We start from the raw sequence: 9,232 nt of genomic DNA, 5'->3' as shown, positions 1-9,232 counted from the left end.
TCCATTTATTGAATCTGATAACATGTTAAACATAGAGGATCGTTAATCAAGTCACTTACTGAATTGGTATCAAAATATAGATTTAGTGCTTTAGGGTTTCAATCAATCAAACTGGGGGAATAAGACTTTGAGTTGCAGCCGCCTGTGGTTCTATTGTATTTAGTAACAAATTCATATGATTCTACGTATACGATTACGACACGTGAGCATTTATTCTCAATTGATAACATATAAAAAAGTAATGAATGTAAATAATCAAGTGTTCCGTTCATAATTGTGTATGCAATTGCCATTGCAGCCATTTTTATTTTGTTAGATTTTGATGATGCAATGTGGAAGAAATTTGTAACAAAAGAACCAGAGTACAGGATTTGTAAATTTGTAGGATTCTTTTTATTTTATTTATAATTTATAATAATATAGAAAAAAAAATTTACCCAATAATTATTTAAATGGAGGCAGTTATTGTTCAACGTGAATTGACAACTCAGGAATCCAAGTCAGCGTGTGAACCAAATTGAGTGAAAAATGAGTGGGCATATCATTTCTCTTTTTTTTAATTATTTATACTCCACCCGTCCCATAAAAAAAAGTCGAGAATGTTATTTATATTATCCCTAAATAAATAACACTTCCTCAAAATAATACTAAAAAATCAAAGAAATTCTTATTATACTCATTTTTATATATGAAAACCAACATATCATTATTCATAATTTCTTCTTTCATTTACTTTACTAAGTAACCTAATTAATTCGGATTGTATAATATTAAATGAAGAAGAAAATTAAACATTTTAAGAACATATCTTACATTGAAGGTTTTCTAGTTGATGGGTAGTTTTTTGCGGGATAGATGAAGTATTTATTTTTATTTTTTATTACATACAGAGTATATAACAATTACATTATAACAATAGTTGTGATTACTTATAATGTACGATTTGTTTGGTTGATTTAGTTTGTTTAATAGTTAATATAAACTAACAGGAAATGAATCAAGATCCTCACAACTTCATGAACCAACGCGATCCTTACAATATAGAGTTAGCTGATTCGTTTTCTTTACAAAACTTCAAAGGTTACGTGAATCTTAACACAAGAAACCAATCTAATCAAGTAGCCTCAAGTTATGTAGATATGATCGAACAAGAACTTAGTAAGAAGGCAACTAGAGTTAGCTCTTTTGCTCCTATTTGTGGATCCGCATCCAACACTAATTTCACTATATCTTTCGGGGATAAAACCACATCAACCGATGATGCAATTACATCTGAAGATGATATGATGAGTCTGAATGAAGTTATCGGATGTACAGAGTTTCCTACTAGGGTTGGAAGCACAAGAGGAAACAGGAGACAAGCACAAGAACATGTTTTAGCAGAGAGGAAGAGAAGGGAGAAGCTCACTCGGCGCATAAATTCGTTGTCTCTTCTTCTTCCTGAAATAAAAAAGGTACTTGGTCGATCATTAACGATGACTGATTTTTATGCACTATCTATTTTTCTAGCTTCAAATTGAAGTAGCTAATATTAACCGATGAAGTGGTGGTCGCGAATGAAAGAAACTTAGAAACCACACAAAAAAGTAAATACGGAAATTTAGTAAAACCTAAACGGGTGTCCAAATCGGAACTTATATTCTCGTCTTTTTAATCATTATATTCTCCTCTAATACCTAAATAACCTAAAACTTATCGAGTATACGAGTAGTATTTTTTAACTTAAGTTAACCTAACTAATAACTTAGACGAAAAAAATAAATCTTCTTCAAAAAAATAAAAGATACATTTTAATTAAAACATGGTAAATACTAAAAGATAGATTAGGGCAATTATAAAACTATAATATTGAACCTTTAATCTCCTCGAATTGCTAAAACAATCGAATTCACATGTTGACTGAACAACCGGCAACTAAGTCAAAGGAGATTGAGGTCCGATAACATTCTCTACATCATTTTCCCCTTTTAGAAAAAGACTCGTCCTCGAGTCATGTATTTCAAGCTCTTAAACTTTCTAACCCACTATGTTTCATTAACACGAGTTCTCTAAACAAAATCACAAATCCATCTTTTTAACCATCCGATAAATTCATTTGGAAACTTCTTCCTCACTCGTGTTTCCATTACTTCGTTCCGTGAATCTATGGTTAACTCAGTATAGGAATTCATTCGAAGTTATTCCCATTGCTTAAGGGGGTTTTCATCCTCTAACCCACGTGTGTATCAGCAGTTGTGTACTTGTGTATATCATTCCATCTTTCGACGAGTCAACGCTTAACTAAGTCAAAACTTATTTGGTCTAGAAAATTGTTGCGACATTAGAAATTCAAATCTCCATGAGAAAACTCCAATCGAAATTCCCAATTGTCAGATCGTGCTTCTATGTTTTCGAAACCATAATAAACCTATGACGTTAGTTCTCTCGCTTTTGTGCATGACTAAACTGGATGAATGTTTCTTGTTTTTTTCTCGGATCACCTTCTTATATTTGTGCGATTTCATATACCAAATCTAAACTCTGATATCAATGATTACGTGATGGTTGTGAATGGAAGAAACCACACAAATAAATATATACAAAATTTCAGTATTCCTATACATGTGCCCAAGTCGAGACCTATACTCTCGAATTTTTTAATTCCTCATAATCTCTCCTAAAATCTAAATAACCTAGTATTTATATTGTACGTTTAACCTAACTAATCAGTAACTAGAAAGAAAAGATAAATCTTCTCCGTCAGATAAAAGATGTATTGAATTTAAAACATGATAGATACAAAAAGAAAAAACGGAGCTAGGAGTTCTTCAAAAGTATGAAAAGCTGAAGGACTTTATACCATCCATTTCGGTTTATGATAATTATAAAATACTTGACTCTTTGATCTCCTCAAATTTATAAAAAATTCGATTCACATGTTAAACGAAAAACTGGCAGCAAAGATCACTGATGTTTGGCATTTACTTGATTAAGCTATCTTTACAATTCTACACTACGAATACGAATTGACCACATTTGTTTTTACAACAACAAACAATCACATACCTTGGAAACGTCCTCTTGAGCCTAATCAGGGATTTACAATATAATGTGTTTTACCTGGTATCGGGGTGACACCTGGGTTTTTCAATATCTGAGGTTTACCTGCTTTGGGGGAGTCAATGTGCTCGTTCAAACTTCACAAGTAGTCTCATGTTCAAACTTCACTGACCATATATATTTGGGTAGCCACAAAAAGTGGACTTAATAAACGGTCACCTAATAACTTTACGTATACATATGAGTAAAAATTCTTCGTTTCCCCACTAGTAAACAGGAAAAACCTAAAACCTTACATGTTATATATATATACCTGTCACGTATGGCATGAAACCAACCATGTTGTAGTCTATCGTGTACCATCAGACATAAAGACTTTACTAACAAAGGAAACGTGTGTGCGTGTACACTACTGGAAAAACCCCAATTGGGGACAACAAAATTTTGTTTTTAGGGACGACATGTCGTCCTCAATAATCTTGCGGGACGACATGTCGTCCCCATAAAGTCGTCCCCAGTGTTCTGTCGCGAAAAGTTTTTCGGGACGACTGATTTTTTTTAGGGACGACGGTGGGACCCACTTTGACTTTTCAATTGTTAATCTTGTCCATTTTTTGGGGACGACTTTTAGGGACGGCATGTCGTCCCTAAAGAAATAATATTAAAAAAATCATTTTTCCAACGAATTAATAATTATAATATTTTTAATCTAATTGGGACGACTCTTTAGGGACGACATGTCGTCTCTAAAAAAATAATATTAAAATATCCTATTTTCATTCTAAATAATAATAATAATATTAAAATGTAATTGGGGACGACAAAAGGGTACAACATGTCGTCCCCAATAAGCTGTTATCGTTTTTGGGCCGATTAAAAACTGCTTTTCCAGCCGTAAAAACGGCACATTTAAACCAAATCAAAACCTGTTGCACAAAACACAATATATTTCACAAACACAAGCTCAACATTAATTAAAACATGTCCGAAACATTATCCAACCGTTACAAACTTAATCCGAATACTAAAAGATTACAATCCGACACAAAGTTTACAACCTTAAAACATTATCCAAAGTTTACAAACTTAAACCAAATCCGAATAGCAAACAAACTTACAAACTTACCTTGCTTCATCTTCATTTTCTTCATCTGTTTGAATGGTGAATCACTTATGTTCAATTTATTCTTGTGAGAAAGAAAGTGTTGACCATGTGCTAATTAGTCATAAACATACATACAATTGATTCAAAGTTCATGTATGTATGTTAATGTTTCCCCAAATGGCAAATTTTGAAGCAGAGGACAATACCCACTTTGCATAAAAGGAAATACTACAATTTGAACATCAAATGCAACCTAGTTTAAGTGTTCCAAACCTTCATATACACATAAAACAATAAGCATAAGCATAAACATAAACATAAACAATAACATTTATACTTATACAACTTTATAACAAAATTCGGATTTAATCAACAAAGCTTAATCAACATGTTCTTGATAATTTCATAACAAAAACTACAACTTTTATAACAAAATTCGGATTTAATCAACAAAAATTTCATAAAATCATCAAACAACAGCAAAATAATAATTAAAGCATGAAAATCATTTACCTAAACATAATCAAATACAACAATCTTCCAAAACACAACCACAATTATTGGATTTAAAGCAACCAAAATACCAAAATTTTAATTTGAAAAATAAATGAAGAACATACCTTTTTAGTGTTTAAAGATGCAAGAAATGGTTGGAATTGGTGTTCTTTGAACCTGAAATCGCAGCAATTAAATTCGGATCTTAACAAACTCAAAACAATAAACTTTAATTTTGAAAGAAAAATATGAAGAACATAATTGTTAGTGATTAAAGATGGAAGAAAAGCTTTAATTTGGTGTTTTTGTACCTGAAATCACTGCAAATCGCCGCAGTTTCGCTATATTTGAGAGAGATGCGGTGTAAAATGAGTAAAGTGGTGGATGGATCTGGTTTTAGCAGGTCAGTTCATTAGGGACGACATACAGGGACGACATGTCGTCCCTGATTAGTGTGGAGGGAAAATTTTGGGTTCCGCCATTTTTTTCACGAATTTTTTGAATTTTTTGAATTTTTTAAATCTGACCAAATTGTCGTCCCTAAAAGTTTTCGGGACGACATGTCGTCCCCAAAGAAATGGCGCAAAAATTTCTCACTTTTGGAGCTAAAATATTTCTGCTCCAAAAAACAATTAAATAATAATTTTTTCCTTGGGACGACTATTAGGGACGACATGTCGTCCCTAAAAGTTTTGGCGGAAATTTTTTCACTTTTTGGAGCCAGTTTTGACGAAATAAAATAAATAAAAAAGGTAATTTCTTTGGGGACGACATGTCGTCCCTAAATGTCGTCCCAACAAAACTGGTCAAACGTTTCAGAAAAAGCTGGGACATTTTTTGTCGTTTTCCTTTCTTTTGGGGACGACTGGATGTCGTCCCTAAAAGTGTCGTCTCTAATTCATCATTTTCTTGTAGTGGTACCCACACACAAACACACAGATTTTGAATACAGATTATATAATTAGATAATTAATTCACACTATATGAATATGTATACCTAGTTGAACCTCTAAATTTTTGTTATCGTAGATGGATAAGGCTATGGTGCTGGAGGATGCAAGCAACTACATAAAAGAACTTCAAAATCGAGTCAAAGAACTCGAAGAATCATCATTAAACACCGGGAAAACTGTCTTCCAAGAATCAACTAATTCAAAGAAGAGATTCAAATATAATTATAATGGACTTGATGAGGATGTGGCATCTTCTTTTAACGACACCAATAACATATTACCTTCTAGCAGTAGTAGTAGTACTGCTTATTATGAGTCCGGGATTAAAGCAAGAATTTCAGGAAACAACGTACTTGTAACAATTTACTGTCGGGATAATTCTACTTTGGCATTAAAAGCCCTAACGGAAATGGAGCGGCTTCATTTTATCATCATTTGTAACAGTGTTCTTCTTGTCCCAGAAACTAGCGCTCTCATCACCATAATTGCTCAGGTATACTACGTACGTACTTTAATTAATTGTAGAGGTATGGACATATATGACATGATGAACACGTTTTTTAATTAGTTGATCGATGCTATTAATTTTTTTGGTTATTTTTTATTGCATTGAGTAGATGCGTGAAGAGTTCTTCTTGACCGCCACGGATCTCGTAAAACGCTTACAATCATCCCTTTCAAGTTTTCTATGATGTGTAAGTACATGGTTTGAAGATTCAGGGGGTGCAGTTGTACACCTAGTCAGCTATATATAAGAGCTGTGTATTACTCCCTACTTAGGTTGTGTTAGAATTGTAGTGTTTTTAGATTAAGTTATTAGTTTTAATTTAGATGTTTATAGTGATGGATGTTTATGTTATGAGGGGATTTTTATAAATGTTGAAGACTTGTTTTGAAAGAAGTGATTCTTTATTGCTATTGAATTGTGTTGTGTTTTTGTGTACATCTAATTTTGGACTACAATGTGGCTATTTATAGCCATCAAATGACGGTGGACAATAGTAACTCTTGAATCTTCTAGCCACACTAGCAATATCTAGTAATTTCTAGTTTTTACTTACTAAATATCTATTACTTACTAAATATCTACTAATTACTTATTAATTCTAGAATAATCTAGAGATACATTATAATTTAACACTCCTCCTTAATGTATTTCGGTGTTACTCCGAGCATGTTGCGTAAGAGCTCGAACTTGGGTCTTGACAACCCTTTTGTGAAAATATCTGCAATCTGATCCTCAGTTTTGCAGTATTTTAATTTGATGTCTTTTTTGGCACAGCTTTCTCGCAGAAAGTGATATTTGATGTCTATATGTTTTGTTCTGCCATGAAACACCGGATTCTTTGCCATAGCAATTGCAGACTTGTTGTCGCAGAATATTTTTGTAGCGTCGTCTTGTTTTTCGCCCATGTCTTCTAGAATTCTCCTTAGCCATATAGCTTGATTAGCTGAGTTAGCAGCTGCAACGTACTCGGCTTCGGCTGACGATTGTGCCACCGTTTCTTGTTTCTTTGATGCCCATGAGAAGACACCAGATCCAAGTGTGAATGTGTATCCTGAAGTACTTCTCATGTCATCGACTGATCCGACCCAATCACTATCTGTGTATCCATGAAGCTTCGCATCTATAGTGGGCTTGTACCATATTTCATAGTCCATGGTACCTTGCAAGTATCTTAATATTCTTTTAGAAGCTCCATAATGTATTTGAGTCGGATTTTGCATGTACCTGGATAGTAGACTGGTTGCGTACATGATGTCTGGTCTTGTTACTGTCAGATAGAGTAGGCTTCCAATGAGACTTCTGAATCTTGAAGCGTCTGCTTTCTCAGATCCATCTTCTTGTCTCATCTTCTCATTGGTAACTAGTGGCGTGGCTACGGTTTTACAAACGTATAGTTTAAACTTTTTCAGAAGATTTTCTGTATATTTCTTTTGGCATATGAAGATACCTTCATTTTCTTGACTGATTTCGATGCCAAGAAAATAGCGCATCAATCCAAGGTCGCTCATCTCGAACGTTTTCATCATGTCTTCTTTAAATTCTTGTATCATCCTCTCATTGTTTCCAGTATATATTAGATCATCGACATACAAGGAAATAATGAGAGTGTTCGAGTTACCTTGGGTTTTGATGTAGAGTGTGGGCTCACTTTGACTCCTCCTGAATCCTGAACTTGTGAAGTAGCTGTCAATTCGACTGTACCATGCGCGTGGTGCTTGTTTAAGTCCATATAAGGCTTTCTTGAGCTTCAGGACTTGGTCTTCTTTTCCTTTTTGAATGAACCCTTGTGGTTGCTCTACATATATTTCTTCTTCGAGATACTCATTTAGAAAGGCTGATTTTACATATAGTTGGTAAATCTTCCACCTTCTTTGAGCTGCTAGCGCCACAAGTGCTCTTATAGTATCCAGTCGAGCTACAGGTGCGAAAGTTTCATTGTAGTCGACTCCTGGCTGCTGTGAGTAGCCTTTTGCAACTAGCCTTACTTTATGTTTTTGTATAGAACCGTCAGGATTGAGCTTTGTTTTGTAAACCCACTTGACTCCAATGATTTCTTTATCTGTGGGATGATCAACTAACTCCCATGTGTTGTTTTTCTCTATCATTCTGATTTCTTCGTTCATAGCAGCCACCCACTTTTCATCTTTGGATGCAACTTCATAGCTTTCAGGTTCTATAGTTGTAAAGTTGCAAGTCTCGTACACCTCTGCTAACTTTTTAACTCTTCCCGGTGTTGACTCCGGACTTGATTCTTTTTGCGCTGAAGGTAATGTTGTTGAAGGAGAACTTGGCGTAGCAGGGCTCATTTCTCCGGTACTTTCATCTTGTCCAGAATGCTCCATTTGTAGTGGTTGTTGAGCTGGAGTTTCAATAGATATCCGCGACAGATATGTTTGTTTTTCCACTTTGTCCTTTTCCCAGTTCCAAGAAGCGTCTTCGTCAAACTCCACATCTCGGCTGATCATGATGTTATTGGTCTTCAGGTTATAGACTCATTAGCCTTTTGACTGTGTGCTATAGCCCAAGAATATTCCTTTTTCTGATTTTTCTTGGAGCTTGTGACGTTTCTCCTTAGGAACGTGGATGTAGCATATAGATCCAAATACTCGTAGATGTTTCGCCGACGGTTTCTTCCCACTCCATGACTCTATTGGAGTCTTGTTTTCTACGGCTTTCGTAGGACATCGATTTAGTATATATACAGCTGTGTATACAGCTTCAGCCCAGAAACTGTTTGGAAGGCCTTTTTCATGTATCATTATTTTGGCCATTTCCATTACAGTTCTATTTTTGAGTTCAGAGACGCCATTTTGCTCAGGAGCGTAACCAACAGTGAGTTGGCGTTCAACACCTTCATCTTCGCAAAATTTATTGAATTGTGTAGAGGTATATTCTTTTCCTCTATCACTCCTTAGTGTTTTAATATAATGGCCACTAGTCTTTTCTACGTAATTCTTGAATTTCTTGAATACCGTGAAGACTTCTGATTTTTCACGCATGAAATAAACCCACGTCATTCTAGAATAATCATCGATAAAGAGAATAAAGTACCTGTTTTGGTTAAGAGACGGGGTCCTCATTGGTCCACATTCGTCAGTGTGCACCAACTCTAGTATACCTTTTGCTCTCCAA

This window comes from Rutidosis leptorrhynchoides, chromosome 8 (genome assembly GCF_046630445.1).
Source record: "Rutidosis leptorrhynchoides isolate AG116_Rl617_1_P2 chromosome 8, CSIRO_AGI_Rlap_v1, whole genome shotgun sequence".
Taxonomy (NCBI): Eukaryota; Viridiplantae; Streptophyta; class Magnoliopsida; order Asterales; family Asteraceae; genus Rutidosis; species Rutidosis leptorrhynchoides.
The sequence above is the reverse complement of the archived record's forward strand: the minus strand, read 5'-3'. Positions refer to the sequence as shown.